The sequence below is a fragment of the Plectropomus leopardus genome, chromosome 8, assembly GCF_008729295.1.
Source record: "Plectropomus leopardus isolate mb chromosome 8, YSFRI_Pleo_2.0, whole genome shotgun sequence".
NCBI classification, from domain to species: domain Eukaryota; kingdom Metazoa; phylum Chordata; class Actinopteri; order Perciformes; family Serranidae; genus Plectropomus; species Plectropomus leopardus.
The window spans coordinates 19,591,048-19,606,076 of NC_056470.1; positions in this window are offsets into that span (position 1 = coordinate 19,591,048).

Genomic DNA, 15,029 nt, shown 5'->3' on the forward strand with positions numbered 1-15,029 from the left:
AGAGTGAAGGTTAAAACTGTTCACCAATACATCATTATGGATGACACATCATGCTGAAATAAAGAGAGCTGAAATAAAATTTCTTGACAAACTGCAAGATACTATCTATCCGTCCCTACTCCATATGCCTATCTGGAGCAGATTTGTGGTCTACGTGCAGCAGTCTCCGCGAGGCATTCATAAGAGGTAAGCTGCTGATGTTGACATGGGTGTGTCTGCAGGCTCCAGGCCAAGTCCCAGTGCACAGCAGCTGGGACCAAAATCCTCCCTTGGCCTTTTGACAAGACAGACACACACACACACACACACACACACACACACACCACATCATGAGGAAAGTACAGCCAAAATCACCTCCTAATAAATAAAAAACTTCCGGTAGAGCATCTAAAAACAGCACATAAAGGCCTGCTTTAGACACTAACAAAACTGGAGAGGTATTTATACACGTTTACTACCACAGGTTCAGATTATGGTCATTCATTCAATCAGAGGAATAAATAAACAGATTTAGAAGATTGAAATATATATATATATCCCCAACCCACCTGGAACAAAGCTTAGGGCTATCTTCAAAATATTGCAATAACTATGTTTCAGATCTGCAGTATTGAGGGTATCCTCAATTACTGGCACAGAGACTGATGCACCAGCATGGGTCTATCAGTCTATATTTAATGATGAAACTGTGAAACACAACCAACAAGCATACAGAAACCTGGCCAGAAGACAAAGCATCCAAGTACATAAACAACACATGCTTAAAGTCTGTCTTCATGATAAAGACAGGATCAAATTAATAGCACATCAGTTTTTAGTTTATGTGCCAAGAAAAGAAGGATCCCATTATTTATAGCTTTCAGAGCCTTTAAAGGCATAGTTTGTTTGTTTTAATTGGGGTTGTATGAGATATTTATTCATAGTCAGTGTATTATCTAGATGCAGTCTGGAGAAGCAGGCAGGAGTACAACCACAGAAATTAAGCATTGTACTGTTGTGGATGGGGGCAGCAGCAATTTGCTTTTAGCCACCTTAAGAAATCAATGAGAGTTTAAGTGTATGCTATATTTCGAATATTTTTACTACCATACCTTGCTGTTAAACAGCCGTTCTCTATGGTAGCTTCACAGCCACCTTACTCCTTTGACATTAACAGTAATTTTACCTGGTCTACCACTGATTCCGTTGGTTTGTTTGTTTGTGTCATTGTGTGACTGTGGTGAATTGTATCCTTTAAAACACTAAAGTCACACAATAACACACACAAAACTAACTGTTAGTGTCAGTGTTAGACCAGCAACTCCTGTGCTCTGCAAGATAAAGTTAATGTTTTTATCAAAGAGTCTGGTGGCTTGAAAGAGAGCATGGATAGCAGCTTCAGTTCCCCCTCTGAAAGAGCTGCCTGACACCAACATAAAGCAGTGAAAATATCTGTGCACTGAAGATGCTTCTAGGTGGCTGAAATAAGTTCTGTTGCTGTCCCCGTCCATAGCAATACATTGCTTACTATTGTGGCAGTACTCCTGCTTGCTTCTACAAATTGGGGGTCACAGTGACCCCTAAATGCTGTGGATAATACACTCATACACGCAGCCCATACAATCCTGATTCACAGTTCCCTCCTTGCAACACAAAACAAACCAACTCTGCATTTCTCCCCCTTCTCTCCTTCAGAGCTCACCAGCGAAAGTAAAAACCAGACCAGATTTACTTCTGTTTTGGAACAAAACAAAATACACTTGGCTTTCCCCTCCCTATATTTGTGCTTTTTGGCATTATTTTTAAGTTTCTTGGTGGCCTGCTGCTTCAGGTCCTGACCTCACCTGCTCGCTGTTATTGGTTAGGGGCTGCACACCAAGGTTGCAGCCCATAAACATCCTGAACACAACAGAATAATTTGAAAATGAGAAATACAGAAAGAAAATATTATATTTTACCTCAAAAGCAATGAAAGACACATGCGCTCTCATCCCTCCCACCCTCTACCCAACCCATCCTGGCGTTTCTCCTCCACAGCGGGGATTAAGCCTGTCTCATTCACAGAAATATTGTTATTTTTTTAGAAGCCTTTTTTGTGCCAGATCCAGACGAGGAAAATATGGCCATCTGGTCTGACTCTATTACATATCACTAATCTCAGGTGGCGTACAAACAAGTAACACACGTGCATGGTATCAACACATACACATACATACAGATACCAAAATACACCATGCATTTTTTAATGAATCTCCACATCTGCTTATAAAATAACCACTTTTTTTCTCCCTCTCAGACACAGCAACAATTCTACTGCATTAAACCACCTTATCAGAATGTAACCACTGACAGTGTTGAATAAACCAAACTAGTGTAAACAAAAATAGACCATATTTCAAGAAAAAACATTATTCCTATGCACACTTACAGTGTTTAAAGACACTTTCCACAATGCCTCAGTTGAATTATTCCACAGAGGGTTTCTAAAGTTAAACATCCTTCTTTTGACTTTGCTCTCCTTTTTGGGGGGGATTGTTATCAACCACGTTCCAGATCAAGACTTTTCATGAAACACATACTTTATGGTGCACTCACTAAACTCAAAATCTGCCTAAACGTCATGATGAGAGCCCCCAGTCTAAGAAAAATAAAGCTATGCTGCTGGTTTTCCTCAGCTCTGGACTTCTTTGAAAACAATGTAGATGGAAAACGAGAGAACTACTGCCAGATCACAGGGCATGATGATGCCAAAGTCCTATAGCTGAACTGCAAGCTCTTATTTAGGCTATGATGGACATAAAAACCTAGGTTACAGAACAAGAGATTTGTGCAGATATATGGGAGAAATAGACGTGATTCCCCTAATTTCTGTTAGAATAAATATCAAATTTCCTTTTTCAAATGTATATAAAAACAATGTAAGTTTTTTTTTTTTTTAAAAAAGGTAAATAAAGGAAGATGCTGTGATTTCCGGCGGCAGACAGGAGCACCGCTCCTGAGACTGCAACAGCTGGTTGAATTAAAAAAAATAAATAGAAAAGCTCACGGGCACCTGTAGCACTTGTTCAAATAGACTGTTGAATAAGAACAAAGTGGCCTACCTTCGGTGCGATCCTACAAACTTCCGGGCGTTGTTGGTGAAAGTTTGGCGCTCCGGGCCGTGCCGGACTCATGGTTAGCGCGCACTGGCTGGACTGACCACAGCGCGCCTCCTTTCACCCCCGGGCTGACCGCACCGACAGCAGGCGCTGCGGAGGTGCCCCGGCCAATCGCCCAGGGGCCAGATGTGAGAGTGATATAACAACAACATGATTACGTTTAATTTGGCCAATTCCCCGCTTGCAAAATCCCTGTTTTTCTTCTTCGTCCTCCAACCAAACCGGTGTCGCTTTATCTCGAGGGGAGGAGAGCGACAGAGAGAGAGAGAGAGAGGGAGAGAGAGAGAGAGAGAGAGAGACAGAGAGACACTAAGGAGATTAAAAAAGGTTGTTTCCTATCCTCTGCCAGGCTGCCCCTCATGCTCTCTTTACTAGCATCAGTCATAACTTTCTCCTCTATTTCCAGTCACAGTGCCAAAGTAATTCTTATTTTGTGTAAAAACAAACATGTCTAAATTACAGGCTCACAAGTGTTTTTTCCCCACATCTAGCAGTACTTCCCAGAACTGTCAACAGACTTTGATGTGTAAAATTAAAGCGGAAAGCGATGACTTTTCAACCTTTCAATTCTAACCCCACCTAGCATCCCAAAGAACGCCACTGTAGCAAAGACTAGCAGGATCCTCAGAGCTTCACAACTATCAACAGACATTAAACAACATTATCAACACACACAATACTGAGGAGAGAAGAAAAACATTAAAGTAAAGTCAATCGGTAATTGTTTTAGATTTGTTTTATAAGGAAAGAAACTGGTAGTTCCTGTAACCTAGTGGTACTTGATTTTGACAGTTGCTATGGGCTCTGTGCCTCGCAGATCACCTATATTCAGTTGCTTTGAGAAATACTTGTTCTGCCCTCTGCCATTTCCACTACTACTGTGGATAACAATGACATCTGCAAAATCAGTCTTTCACTGCAAAATAAATCCTTTGCTAGGGATGGCTAACTCCGGACCATGGAAAACAAATGGCAGAAGCCCCCAGGAAGTGTGCCAGGTGTTGATGCTAAATTTACATAGTGGCCAAAAGGGGAATTACCGATTTTACTATAATGCATCGATGGAAATTACATGTTCGGGTTGTTCACTTGATAACACTGGCCCAGAAAGACTTTTCCCTATTGATAAACATAAAAAAGAGACGTCTATAAATTAGTAAATATTTGTAAAGTCTAAAAGAGCCGCAAGATTACAATTTTTAGTATAGTAGAGTTCATAAACTGTTTAGAATAGTATCATAAGAAGGACTAAAACATTTGGATTGTAATTTAAAAATGAGGCAGTCGGTAAATTGTCAGAAATTGTCCAACTTTACCAGCATTCACCCTATATATATGCATACCCGTATGCATGCTGTTTGCTTTTTAATCCTCAGCCGATAAAGGCATTTTGTTTTTTTTTTTCAGTTCCACTTGCACCACTTAGTTATTTTATATCTACATAAGAAAGTACCTGTATTGTATATCACGAGGGCCATGCAGGTCAAAAGGGTAAACTCCCCATGGTTAAATAAGCATCATTTACTGCATTGCACTGTATTGATCTCCCATCATCATTGTCTAAATAGATGTGTCTGGTACAGATACATCCACTGGCTGACCCCTGGACCTGCACACAGCCTCAGGCAGGGGAGGAGCTGCTACTGTCTGGCTCCTGTCTGACTGAGCTCGGGTCTGTTCAAAGTCACATGGGGAGCAGTGCACAGTATGGATAGGCTTCCCTCTGCAGGCTTCTCATGGTTCTGCAAGTAGTTCAACCTGCAGGCCCAAGTTCTTAAATTACAGCTTTTGGTTTGATTTTGTCAGTCAAACTGTTTGCATTTATTTGTATATGTGTCCTATTTAAAGTCAGTTTTAAAAGTGCAATATTCTCAAAACAAAAAACAACAAAACACTAGTTCATTGTTATGTATCCCACCTTTCTTTTCCACAGCAATTGGCCTTGAAAAAAGAAATAAAATTCCAAAATGGGCATACTGAGTCATTGGTGTTTTCTAGGAAAAGTGGACATACTGTAATTCTGCAGACTGCAGTGCATAGCCACAGATTGGTTATGTAACAAATGTATGAAATTATTCAAATCTGAATGAAGAAAGCAGGTCCATACATACTTTTTATTCTATTACTGCCACCACTCGATAAGCATCAAATATATTTTTCCTTTTTTTTTTAAATGTTACATATTTTGTTCTCACGTACAATAAACTTTTAAATCCAAAAATCTTTGGGTTTCCCCATCAAATGTATTTCCTGCAGGTAAGTAGTTTTCAAGTTCTTTATTTATAGATCAGACTATTCTAATATGTGTATCTCACTATTAGCTTTGCAGGCTACACAGCTACACAAGTCTGGATAATTCTGCCTGTTTATTTTTTTCCACTCCCTTCATCCATATTCATGAGTAATGCTGTCTTCCTCCATGAAGCCTCCACAGTGTGTCTCAACAGACCTGATCTCTTGCTCTTTTCTCACTCACTCACAGTTCTCAGTTTTTTTGCTATTCCTTCCAAAGCTGTTACTGCCAACACCCTGTTTCTGTTCTGTTGTCTAATTATTAAAATAGGCCAAAGAGAGAACGGGCATGTAACTACTAAGACAAGGCAGATGAGAGGGAAGATAATTATTGCAAGAAGATTTGTATGAGTCTGTTAAATTTGTTTTGCTGTTTTATTTTATGGTGCTTTATATGTCGGCTACCTTTGCTTTTTCATTTGTTATCAGGAGAATAAAAAGCCCTTTTCTTCATCATATTTTGCCAGGCTGGGCAAAGGCACAGGGGCCCTAAGTGCCAGGGTCTGTAAAATGTCACTCAAATTAAGACATATCGACAGGAGGAGTCAAAAGGAAGTGAATAAAAATACACAAAATTACCCTTTAGAGACATACAATGATCAAAATAATACAAATAATTATTTCAAAGAGATACATAATGACCTAAAGAGACACAACGGGACACAATTTAAAAGAAAAATACACTAACTGACCACAAAGAGAAACAAAATGACCAAAAAAAATACACAAAATGGCCACAAAACAAAGCGCAAAACAAAGCAACAAAAAAAATTACACATTATTATTGTAATGAGATACAAAACAACCAAAATACACAACATTATCTCAAAGAGACACAAAATGACCTCAAAGAGACACAAAATGACAAAAAAGTGACACTAAAATAAATTTTAAAAATCACAGAGCCACAATATGACATAGAATAGACACGAAAAGGGCTAGGAGACACACAATGACTAAAAGACACACATAATGACCACAGAGAAACATAAAAAGACCACAAAGAGACACACACATACACCCACGCATGCACGTATGCGTGCACACACACACACACACACACACACACACACACACACACACACACACAAATAAACACAAAATGAAGCTAAAGGGATACATAACAATACAGAGCAATGCAAAATGACAACAAAAAAAAGATGCAAAATAATTTAAAAATCAGTGTCTTGCTCTTGTGCGAGAAAGGTGGTGGGGTCTTTTGAGTATCTCTGCTGAGGGGCCTATAATCTCATCATTTACTCATGACTGCTGAGCTTCAACCTTGATATGTGACATTTAAAGCCTCCTCCTCCCCGTTTGGTGCTGATACGTGAGGAGTGATGAAGCAGGCGAAAGGTGAAAAGTCTTGATTATTCTCCCACCATATCACTTGCATGGAAAGCTGCTAATGCTATATAAAATGGAAAAAATAACTACAGTCTTGTAGAGCTGGATGTTGGAACACAGGGGGACCAGACAGATGGAAAGAGAGTAAATGAACCCTTGAGTTTGGATGCAATTACTAAAGCTAAGTAACCATCCACTGGTAATGCTCTCCAATCAACATCCCATTATGTAATCTACTTCTGATGCATACTTGATCAATACACTAAGAGGCATGAAGAACAAAAACAAAGAGCTGATTTGTGTGTGTGTGTGTGTGTGTGTGTGTGTGTGTGTATCCAGTGGTCAAGTATGACCACCACTGCAAATTTGTCTTTTGTAGCATTCTTGCAGGTAGAAAATGATTCGGACAACAAAGGAAGCTTAAACCTGCAATACAGAGTGAAAAACACACCTGAACACAAAGACAGAAAACATGGAAAGAGACTAAAGAACAAGGGAGAAAAGGAAGGCTAAATGGAGAGAAGGAGGAATTGTAGAATGTGGTTTTTGAGTTTATGAATTATTTATGCGGGTGGGATATTTTAAGCCCCCCATATCATGTCTGTGAGCAATGAGTGGGTGGAGGTGAAGAGAGGCGAGGAAGTGGGTATCATTTGCCTGTTTCCTCACTGTGGTGACTGTTAGCTGCACACACACACACACACACACACACACACACACACACACACACACACACACACACACACACACACACACAACCTTACGTCACCACATGGACTCTTACAAAGAACTATGAAGGAATCTTTGATGTTAATCAGCATATTTTGAATGTGGCATACATAAGATGAGTTGGGTTTTTTTTGGTAGTGGAGCAGGCTTTTGCCTTTCTTTTTGTCTGACTTCTTTTTACTTTAATACAGCCAAAAAGATGGGCCTATTGTTTCTTTACTTATTTCTAAATTTATTTAATTCTGAGACAGAAACTCATGAAAGTATATAGAAATTAGATAGATTTCCGTGTTAGTGGCTGTAATAAGCTTATTGCAAACAATGTTTAATGCAGTTTGACACCTAAACAATTAATATGTGAAATTATTTGTTGACTTATTCACAATACTACTATGCTAGGAGGTAGAGGAAGTAGTGATAAAGTAAAATTATTTGGGTTGATTTGCTTAAAACAGACACACATAGTGTGTTCCAATACCCATATACTATTTAGTATGACAGGAAAATATTTAGTATGTCCCAATACATAGAAATTCAACTGCAGTATTTTAAAAACATCAGGATGTCCTGATGCAGTGGTTCCCAATTGGTAGGTTGTGATCCAAAAGTGGGCTGCAGCTCCATTCTGAATGGACTGCAAGTGACTGAAGAACATGTTAAGTTTGAAAATCATTTTATTTTGAAGTATAGACCTAGTGACTTTGTTACAGCCTGATTTATCATTTCAATCACTTTTTTTCCAGTACAGCAACTATTTTATTGCCCTGTTCTTAGTATTACTTGAACTATTAATATGATGTGCCTTTGAATTGTTTTTATATCACTGGTCTGGATGTTTGATTTCACTGTGTTGCAAGCGTATGTGTTTACATTTTGTGAAATAAAATTGGATATATGTTTATTTATCTTATGTGTGGGCCTTGAATAATGATTCAGGAGAAATTTAGACCAGTTAGGAACCACTGTCCTAATGCATCCAGTCGCCTTTTCGCAGTATGCATGCTAGCATGCTGTTCTGGTCCACAATCCTCTGTGCAGCAGAAGATCCGTCATATCGACTAAGCAGCAGACAGATGACAGCTGACAAAGGCCACAATGACTATAATCATTAAATCAATCACAACGTTTAATGTATGCAGTTATAAATTATGAGACATACATACATTGCAAAGTAACAGCAGCAGAGCCTCCAGGTTGAACTCTGAGCTCAACATATGGCATTTTGTTGTATGTAAAAGGTAACTTTCAGTGATAACATTTGGATCTGCTGCATTCCAAACTGCATACTTTATCCTAAATTTTGCACTACAGATTGCTACAGATATATAAGCAAGAGGGTCAAAGTTCATGGTGCAATATTATGGCTGTTTTACTTGTAGGTAAAAAATATTATTTTTCAGCCCGCACAGGGGTTGTATATATAACAGTGTTTCTGTAGACAAAGCGGGTTGTCTCTTATTATGCAGCAGTATTTATGCTAAAAAAGGAAGCAGTGTATTCATTTACTCCTTTTTTTAACATAAATAATTCTTGGGAGTCTTTTTCTCTTAAGGTCATGGCCACGCTTGGCAGGCTAGGCTATGCAGGTTAGCTAATCATTCCTCTCAACATGATACTCTGTGCCTTATGTTTGCTTCTACATGCTTAATTTTGTTGTCAGCTGAGATAAAGACATACAGTGTATAGTTAAGACAGAACATATCGGAAAATATAAATAGCATGAATTTCCTTTTTCTATGCTTCCTTCTCCATACACATCATGTATGGATTGCTATGAACTGCCGTCCTTATCTTCTGGTCTGACTGCAAGATAACCACAGAAACCAGATGAAATTAAGGATTTAAATTCTATATACTGTTTATTATCTATAAAAAATGTCCTGAAATTCCTTGCTCTGTTTTATTTAATACAAGTATTGTTTCTGTGAACATCTTTGAATAATAGGAGAGTCATCTTATTAAAAACAACTCTTAAAAATCCATAGTGCTATTCCTTACTGTAAATACATTTTATCAGCCAAGATAAAAGGGACGACCCTTGCAGCGCCACACCGTGTTTGGCTGTAAATAAAGGTATATGATGTAGAGCAGTCTACAGAATGTAGGTCAAACCCGTAAATCAATTCAGCTTATTAAACACATTGACAGGCTGAAGCTCCCCAGTGGTTTCCTTCTTTTCTCATACATCCACCTCCGGCTCTCCTCAACTCTAACCCCGCTCCTACTGTTATTCCCCACCTATTTCAGCCATCCATAATCTGATATATTTCTACTTAGCATTCCATTAAATAATAGACCATTTAAAAATTTGACTTTTTTTCCTTTGTGTTTAACAATAACTACTGCTGAAAAAAAAGGTCCTTCACACCTCTATACAATATAGGCCTCTGCTGGCTGTGACTATATTGTAGGGAGAAGATATTCAGGGAAACCTGCTGTGTGTGCTATTAATAGAGGAGGCTAATATAAGGGGCTTCCACTATTGGGACAGGAGTGATAAAAAAGGGCTTCCCCTCCTCCACACACACACATACATGAACACATAAATGTACAGATGTGCTCACAGTATATACGTACACAGGTTTCCCCTATGGAACCTGGTGTGCTATAAAGAAAGCTCAGGGTGACAGGCCATTAACTGGACTGTGTATTAGGTTATAAATCAGCTCCCACTGCAATGGGCAAATATTCACAGCATGTGAGGCAATAACTTGGTCTATTGGGTATTGCCTCATTCAACATACAAACACATGTGCACTTGTGTCTGTCAAAATGACAGGCGACAGTGGAGAAACTGAATGGGGAAATGTATTGGTGAGATTCATTTTATTATTTTCTCCTGGCCACTTCATTTTCAATAAATGTTGCCTACAAAACTAGAATTACCGCCTTGCGGTTGTAAACCTCCACAAACCAGTCAAGACGCACTCAAAGCTTTTACATCCATGTCTGTGAAAACATGGACGCTTCGAAGTCGAAGTGGATGTTTGTGCCAAATTTGAAGAAATAAACTAAAGGTGCTCTTGAAATAACACATTGATGAGAATGACATGGATGCAAGATCACAGCAACCTTGACCTTTGGTGACAAATTAACGTTTGAATGAATTTGAAAGAAAAAAATCCCTCAAGGTGTTCCTCAGATATCACATTCACAAGAATGAGCCAGACAAGGCCACAGTGATATACACCAAAGTCATATCCGTTCATTGTTGAGTCCAACTGTATATTTGAAGAAATTCCCTTGAGGTTTTCCAAAAATTTTGCATTCACGAGAGCAGGACGGACGGACAACTCGAAAACATAACGCCCTGGGTCAATGCTATCGCCGGCACAACCCACCCATCAGCTATCTGGAAGGATGCCTGACTACTGTCCTTAGCTGACATGCCGAAACCCAGTCAACTGAGTTGGCCCGTAGAGAGCATTATACTCCCGCTAATATATGTCTGAGAGGAGAATCACTTCATCCACTGTGCATTACTTTGGTGCTTAGTGCTGGTGGAGAGGCAGAGATGGAGAGAGATGAACATGAGAGAAAATGTGTGGGAAATGAAATATGAGAGGTGCAAATAACAGAGAGGAAAAGTGAGATCAAAGTCAAGCAGCAGCGATGAGAGAAGAAGGAAAAGACAACAAGAGGAGACACAAACATTTCCAGCTGCTCGTGGAAGTGTTAGACTACGAAATGGCACTGATACAGAGGATGTTTGTACTTGTCCCACTCTGCGATGAACCAGGAGTCAAGAGCGATTTGCTCTCCTTTCTCTTCCTCACTTCCCTTCTTTGCTGGTTTTATAAATAGACCACTTTGCTTTCTCAGTAAAACACAGAGAGCATAAGATTCACTTAAGGAGAGAAGCGAGACACAAAACCACTGAGGAGGTGGGGGTCGATAGTGGATTCAAATATACCTTCTGTAATGGACACAAGAGCAAACGCTCCAGTGATGCTTTCATCAATTTATATTGTATATGGAACATTTTTTTTCTTATAGCTTTACTTTGCTATAAAAGCACCAATGAAAAAAATGGATGTGGTACCAACTGTATACTTCAGTGGCTTTGCTGTGTTTTACTTCATCCCCCCAAAGGACCATTTGTCTATCAGGTGGGCATCCTGTGCTAGGGTCAATTCCTGAAGAAAACTTCATTTTTTTCTCACATGCCTCCATGGTGAACAGAGAATCCAAAAATGTCATTAGGGTCCACCTTTAGCAGCAGCAAAATGATGTCAAAACATCCATTTACAACCTTTTACACAACTTGTGTGGTATAATCCAAGTCTTATTTATCATGTTGCATGCTCAGTACATCTCAAACACACAGATATTTCCAATAGGGAACTCAACAGAGAGTAAAACTTATCTATGGTCTCTTAACAGCCAGATTCTATTGAAAAATAATACTAATTTTACCTTGCTGAACACACAGACCTGCTGGTCTACAAATGCCTCAATCAGTTACTTTGTTTGTGTTATTGTGTGACTTTGGTGAATCCAAATTACTTAAACACCAAAGTTACACACCAACACAAACAAACTGATTGCAGCAGCAGTAGACCAGCAGCTTCAGTGTTTGGCCAGGTAAAATTACTGTGTTTGTCAATGGCGCCTGGTTTTAAAGAGTTGCACTTGTAGTCCAGTTCTCCGTCAAAAAGGGCTGTCTGTTTGGAAAGATCTGAGCACATGACTGGGTAAATGAGACTGATTATACTGTGTGAGTTGTTCAAGAATTTATAAACTGTTGTTTCAATATAGTTTTGCTGTTGTTAAACACAGACCCCATTTAGTTCAATCTCTATGTCTTTGTGTTCTTCATTCACTAAAGACAAGCAAGAAAAACATTTTCTTCAAAAAGATTCACCATAACACAGGATGAGTAATGATATTATTATTAATTTATATAAACAAATGGTCAATTTGGGGGTGAAGAATTCCTTTAACTAAGGACCACAGCAAGTTGCTGAAATTCATGTAAACACTCACTGACTTGGAGTTTATGGAATAATATTCTGCTCAATTCTGTGCACTCTGGGCATACAAAGCATCATTATGAGACAAACTGATTTGAATCCACAATAAGAATTGCAAATCTATTTTTCATTTTACGTAAGGCATCACAAAAAAACCCACACAACAATAGCTTAGGATTATCATAAAGATGTTATTATTCATATTATCATGAAGACAATTAGTATTCATAATAGGCTTATAATTTACAATTATTTAGAATGATTAACGTATCCATCAATATTGTCTATTAATCAGTTTATATTCACTCGAAGTCCCCCTGAAAGGGCACAGCAGGCATTCAGATCCATATTTCTTTTCTATGTAAGAATGGACAGTCTGGTTCTCAGTTCAGTCTTTCTCCTTACAATGGTAGAAAAAAGGCTTTATACAGATAGCTGAGAAGGGACTGCAAAAGCGAGAGACAGCTAGTGAAGAAGCTGAGGATTATCTCAATCTCATACACACATACAGTATTTTTTACCATGAATGATTGAAGGTACATGAAACAGAGTAGGAGAGGGTGGTTGTCCGGGGGTAAACATGTATTAAGACATTACAGACATAATTTATTTCACCAAGGCCTGCATGTGTATTTCAGTCAAACCTCAGCCCCTGCACTGTGTGAGGCTCAAAGGTGAGCCGACATTGACATTCAAATAGAAAAACATAGTGAAACAAACAAAACAAATAACAGTTCATTATACAGTGTCTGATGACACAAATAAGTTTCAGTTCTCATAGAAATTATATTTCCCTTTTTGATTTCTTGATATATTTCCATTCTTAGTCACTGGAGCATATTAAACCTAAGAGATAATTCACTTACAACTTTAGTTTCTTGGATTAATTCAGCAAGCATACACGCTGATTCCCTGCTACACAGGAATCTGTACATGGCAGAAGCTTGTTTTAAAGCTGTAGCTTTAGGCATTTTAAGACATCATCAAAAGCAGCTTTAACTCTTAGATACATTGTTTACATGGCTACGTGTGTTCACCACCAGCGGTGGGTTTAAGTCTGTTTACTTTGTGGCCTTGAAATTCAATAGAACCACAGGTGTCCTGACAGGAGACGTGACCATAAAGGTGTATGTTCACAGGCAGTGTGTGTACACGTGTGTACACCAGCTGTATGTGTCCAAATGTCCAAGTAAATGCAAGTGTCTGCAGAGTACAGCAAAGATTTGTTTTCCCTAGCTGAGATGATCCTGATGTGCCATCCTGTTGATTTTTTCCAAGAGTGTTTTGTCTCGACAGTGTCACTTCAGTAGTGTGCTTGGTAACATGAGTTGAAGCGACAGAAGTCAAGACGAAGCTTTCAAGCCACATAAAGTCACATCGGTGTTCCAGTACAAAAGAAAAGTTAGGAAATACACAAGTACACATCAGATTAAACTGCAAAAGAGGGTGTGGGCAGTGTTTATCTTACTTTCATTTCCATATTTTCCTTCCTAACCTTTCCTCTCTTTCCCTCTATTTCCTTTAATCCCCAGTAATTGGCTGATACTGCATCTTATCTCAAAAGTCAACACACGCTCATAGATCACATCTGTAGTGAGTGTGGCAGCACATTCCTTTCAGTTCTGTTTGTTTAATCTACTCTATGCATGTGTCAAACATATACACAGGCTGTAAACAGTGTGCTATAGGATGGAACAGAATATACAGAGCACCATAGTGGCCTGGAGTCAAGGAGAGGGAGAGCAGTGTTTAGATAACTGCTACCATATTGTCTCTAAGAGCTGCATGCTCAGCTTGTGTGTATCTAAAAGCTCTAACCATCTTTTTGTCTAACACACACACAAACACACATACACTGAGCGTGATGGACCTATATATCAGAGATAAGCGCACTCAGACAGTCCCTCGGAGCATTATGATGCACTTGGCTGGGCAAAAACTCTGACCGACTGACTGTTTGAATCTGTGCATCCACTGTGCTGGCAGCTAGCTGTTGTTGTGCTTTCACTGTGAGACACGGTTACTGGGCTGTGACTGCAACTGACTCTAAAAGACTGAAGCTGAAGCGAGCGGGACATCAGGTAATGTCTGAAATGTTTTCAATACAATGTAGATTTGGACTCTCCCCTCAAACTTTTCCTGTTTCCTCTCATGTTGAACCTAATGCTTACATTCCCAAAAGTTAACAAACCTTCTTGTCGACACCTAAATACTTCACACAGATTGTGATTCAACATGATTTCAGGTAGCAATGGCAAGAAATTGCATATGCAAAAGACGGACACATAGTTGTGAAGCAAGACACTTATCTTTCATATAGTATATTATTGCACAGCGCAGCAGTAGAGATATAGGAATATAGTGATGTCAATTTGCTTTTTAAGTATTATTTCTACTAATTCATGCTACAATTTATACTTTTAAAGACATGCAGCACTACAGTAGCAGAATAGCATCTGTTTGATAAAAAGCTGATGAAGGACACGCAGCCTCAGTCCTGCATTACTGTATGTGGGCAAAATGTACCAACAGAGTTATTGATCAAACTGCA